At 37.9% G+C, this 5143-nt stretch overlaps 2 non-coding genes across 2 annotated transcripts; both read right to left on the bottom strand.

Annotated features, from left to right (window-relative positions):
• Window positions 1–2648: 2648 nt before the first annotated feature.
• Window positions 2649–2781, bottom strand: LOC126014732 (small nucleolar RNA SNORA51). The gene has a single exon (XR_007497731.1). It is a non-coding gene; the product is annotated as a small nucleolar RNA SNORA51 (small nucleolar RNA).
• Window positions 2782–4477: 1696 nt separating this feature from the next.
• On the bottom strand, window positions 4478–4896 carry LOC126014882 (small Cajal body-specific RNA 2). Its single transcript, XR_007497842.1, has one exon. It is a non-coding gene; the product is annotated as a small Cajal body-specific RNA 2 (non-coding RNA).
• Between the last annotated feature and the right edge of the window lie 247 nt (window positions 4897–5143).

The following is a 5143-nucleotide window of genomic DNA, read 5'->3' on the forward strand; positions in this document are numbered from 1 at the left end:
GTGACCCAAAAACCAGAAAGGAAAAAAAGGGACTAACTCATAAGAATAAAGAGGTTAGATCAAGGGTCTTCAAACTTTTTAAACATGGGACCAGTTCACTGTCCCTCAGACCATTTTTTCCCTCAGAAATTAAAAAAAAAAACTATGAACAATAGAGGACTGTGGGTCATACTTTGAGCACTACTGTCTGACACTGAGAGAAGAAGTTGAGAGACAGAGAGAAGGTGGGAAGTCAGAGAGTGCGGCTCACATCCTACATATGTGCACTGTGGCCCCAGGACAAGTTGGCTAAGGAGGACAAGCATTAGTGACAAAAACACCCAGCAGACTAAGAAAAATGTCCTTGGCAGGCTGCATGTGGCCCCTGGGCCATAGTTTGAGGACCTCTGGATTAGAGATAGCACTGAGGATAAGGCCTTGCACAAGTTTGATACATTTAAATCTTTAGTACCATGTAGCACCATCAAGAGTGAAGCCTGAGCAGTAACCATGTAGATCACCCAAATAAAAATTTCTAAAGAAAGAAAAAATAAAGATGCTTGCGATCCTGACATAACCTAGCCAGTCTTGTGCTTACTAATTTTCTGATAAAGAGAAAACTTCAGAAAACCAGTTCCAGTGAACTCAGTGGTTCAAATTCTGATCCTGTTTTACTTTTCTTATCAGTAAGCCCAGAATGGATCTTTATTTACATGCTGTCATAAAATTGGCTGCTAATGATACATGTCATGAATGAGCAAACTGTACAGTCCTTATATGCATACATGATCCCAACCATGCTGCTTATGCCCAACCCTTTAGACATAATTCTTTCTTTAACTCACTTCTTGACAACTCCTACTGTAGTTAACCACCTTTAGCACACACCGTTTTAACACCAGAGTACATACCCTATTTTCCCTAACCCCTTACTATGTCTTCCATAAACACAGAAGCACACACCCTGTTGTAATTCCAGCTCACATCCTACCTGATTGGCTGACACAGAAACCACACCTTACTCTCCACCTTACTTTCCCCTAATATAAATATCTCTTTCCCACCTACAATTACTCTTCTAAAGTGGATGCTTCTTCATGAAATACAGCTACTGTGAGCTCACCAGTGATTTCTACATCTTAGGTTCTGACCTTACCAGCTTAATTTATACCCTACCCTCAAATGTTGCTCCTTTAGAGATCTCCTAAGACCACAAATATCTCTTTTTATCTACATACACAAGGAAGACTATAAGGTCTTCCTTCAATTTTTTTTCCAACAAAAACAAGTATCAGGGTCTGTACCTTGCCTGTAGCATCTTTTAGTGCAGGTAAACTCTCAGGTTATAACTTGGTCTCCTAACTGAATTTATTCAAGAAGACAAAAAAATCTGTTTTCTTTAAGAGGAGGCCACTTTTACACTTTTTTCTGGACCCCAAAGAGCTCAATCTTATCCCAACCAAAGCTCTACAGCTTCCCTGAGATTCAAAGTGGCAGAGATTAATTCTCCCAGATTGTACAAATCAAGTGGACATAAGAGTGACCTTATGGTTACTTTGGGGCAGAGGGAGTAATTGCCTTCACTGTGCAGGAGCACTCCTGTATTTCCCTACTTTTACGTGAGGCTCTTCACTAATTTTCATACGTGCTCTCAAATCCTATAATGTTTGTGGTTTGAGTCACGCATATGTTCATGCTCTCCCACCTACAGTCTGCAGGCTGGGTATTCCCTAGAGCATAGTGAAAAATTAAAGTCATTTTCTTTAGAAGATTGATGGACTTGACATGTGCATTTGAATGCATCTCACACACAACACACACCAACAAAGCTGTCATTAGCTAGTTGAAATCTAATTTAATATCACTGTCACAATTTTTTATCATTAGAATAGTTTTTCAATAAAAATTAACTATCAATAGAAAGCTTCCAAATCAAAAATTATTTGCCATGAAAGCTAGAACATTTGGAGCCGGCTGATCAGATGCTGACATAAAGAAATGGGAGTGGGTGCGAGTAAAATATGGATTTATAGTGCACATATGTGCTTAAGAAGACAACTCTCCAAATTAAGCCACAGAGCTGTTCTCCTGAATACTCTCTTACCTAATGTGTATTAGGACAAGTGCTCGCTCTATAATTACAAATGTATTCTCTCCCTCTCTCCTGACTCCTTTTATTTAATTGGAGATATACTTATTTCTGAAATGTTTACCACTTGGTTACTCCTCTTGGATAAAACCTTCCAGGTTCTTAGTTTAGCTGCTAAACCCAACCCAGTTAAAAAGCATAATAGGATTTTAAACAAAAAAACACATGGTGGCTGTACTCAGCAGTCACTGGTAATTTCATACCAGTCTATGTGTTCCAAAGCACGCGGGGGCTAGTGCCCCCACACGCACAATATATATTCATAGTACTCCATATCCTTAAGATATGTTTTTTATGTATGCAGAATATCTATTTTGTATTCCGCTCTGTATCACTCCCCTACAAAACTCATTTTTACTCTTTAACTCTCTCACCCCAAACTATCATTACTCCACATTTACCCTTTTTAACTTCAGCACTGCACCATCCAAAATCACAGACCAACGTGGTGCACTGGATTTAACACCCACCCAACTATTTCATAAGCATAAAACAGCAAATATGCCTTTTGAATTTTTTTTTTTGTCCCCCAATTCACAATACATACCCGGCAAGGGGCCTGTGTTGAGGTGTATATGGGGTGCCTTTACTGTACCTCCTCTTTCTATACAGCCAGTGTAAAGAACACAGCCTGTGGTAAGAATTGGGAGGCCTTATTTTATCTTTTATTTATTTTTTTCTTTTCTTCAGGGCAAACTAAAGTTGTTTTTTTTTTTTAAGTAAGAATTCATTTAAAGGACAAAATTGATTAACATAATAAGGTAAACTAATATAACATAATATAGTGACATAACATAACATATAATATAATTAATATAATAATAATACATGTAAGTCAAAGAAAGTTTCTGATTAAAAACACAATTTTCTTTTTTTTCCATAATGGCTTACATATCTTTCACTGTAGTATTTTGGGTACATATTCACATTAAATCAGGGGAATACCCATCACCTAATATGTCCTCTTCTCAATCAAAAATCAAATATACTGAAAATAGGCAGAGTCCTGTCTAGAGGCTTCCAACCTCAGTTTGAGAGAGGATGTGAAAAAAGTAATTAAAATACCACAACAATACACACACACACACACACACACAAAAATATCGAATTAAATAACCGATAAGCACCACAACAATAAAAACAGGCACCACACAATAATCTCGGTTCTGAAATCAAATCATACTCAAGTGCAAAAAGAAAGAAAAAGACAAAACAAAATAAAATAAAATAATATTGGAGACATCAACCGTAATCTCCACACCAAAATAAAGACGTCAAAAAAAATAGATCATTTATTCTCCTCTTGCTGCTTTCGTGGTATGTGGAAGACTTCTACTTTATCTTGGATGGTAAAATCAGACCTGTTTCTAGAGATCTTGGTGGCTGTGCAGATCAGGGAATGGAGTTTATGAAGTCTTTCTTCATAAAAATTGTGGGGCTGGACCAGTGGCATGAGCCTTAAGGTGTCTGTCTGCCTTGCACGTGCTAGCCTAGGATCTAGAATGGACCGCGGTTCAATCCCCTGGCCTCTCATATGGTCCCTCAAGCCAGGAGCTATTTCTGAGCACATAGCCAGAAGTAACCCCTGAGCGTCACTGGGTGTGGCCAAAAAAAACAAAAAAAGAAAAGAAAAGAAAGAAAGAAAGAAAGAAAGAAAGAAAGAAAGAAAGAAAGAAAGAAAGAAAGAAAGAAAGAAAGAAAGAAAGAAAGAAAGAAAGAAAGAAAGAAAGAAAGAAAGAAAGAAAGAAAGAAAGAAAGAAAGAAAGAAAGAAAGAAAGAAAGAAAGAAAGAAAGAAAGAAAGAAAGAAGAAAAAGAAATTGCAAAGACTTTCTAGGACTATTTTGGACTGCAGCATAGTCAAGCAGTAGTCAGAGATAACAAGAACAGAGATGAGACTGAATCTAGGTTTTCTAGAGTTTGGCTTCTTTTTTTAAAATTTAATTTACTTTATTTAAAGATCATGTATCACATAGTGACATAGTTGAGTAGAATGCATTTGTTTGTAGTTAAGTGGGAAGGAAATTTAAATAAAAAAGAGAGAGAAGAAAAAGGGAAAAAAGAAAGAGTACAGAAACAAGCAAATTCGTGAAAATTATTATATCTCCAGTGAAGTCATTGTCAGAAATTTAGTAAGCTCTTGTTGCTAGTTGACAATTTCTATTATTTCATTTATTTTATTTCATTCTGATATGACTTCACCTACACATTGACATCTAAATTGGTGTGCTCTTATGGAGATGACTGTATTCAACAAAAACGAAAGTGTTGCATGGCGTAAACAATTTTGTTTTATTTATTTATTTATTTATTTATTTATTTATTTATTTATTTATTCATTCATTTATTTTTCAGATCAGAATTGCCTTGATAATCAGCAGCCCGGGGCGAACCTCAGGCCTCGTCTATCTGATCAATTCATCATGTCCAATAGCGGAACCCGTGGGACCGACTCCGGGACCAACAGGTCTTGGTGATGCCGCCGCCCTTGAAGGTCTCGCTGCACAGAGCCCACGCGGAAGTGGCGGGGCTTCGCAGGAGGATGGTTTCTCATCTCTGGTGGGCCCTGCGGGGCTGGGGTTCGACCTGATCAAATAAGATCAAGGGGTAGGCGAGGAGGGGCTCAGTGGCTGTTGCACGCACTCGCCTTGCACGCCCACAAGCACACTCAGACTTGCTGCCACGCATACACAGGCGGACGAGTCTTCCACACCACGCGACAGAAGCACACACGACCACCACACCCCAGGCCTCACTGCCCCGGCATAAACAATTTTAAATGTTTGTTCTAATCTAGATTTAGTTATGATATACTATCACTACATTTTTAGTGAAGCAAAATAGTTTTTAATTGAATGACATTTCCTTGAAAATTTTCTCTCCAGAAGTGGAAAGAGAGAAATTCATGTTCAAGTGGGAACATAGGATTGAGAGGACAAATCAGATATGTTTTCAGTACATGTTTTATTTGTATACATGCTTTATGTTCCAGAATTTGTGAAAATGCCTTGGGTTAA

The sequence above is a fragment of the Suncus etruscus genome, chromosome 7 (genome assembly GCF_024139225.1).
Source record: "Suncus etruscus isolate mSunEtr1 chromosome 7, mSunEtr1.pri.cur, whole genome shotgun sequence".
In the NCBI taxonomy this organism is placed as follows: Eukaryota; Metazoa; Chordata; class Mammalia; order Eulipotyphla; family Soricidae; genus Suncus; species Suncus etruscus.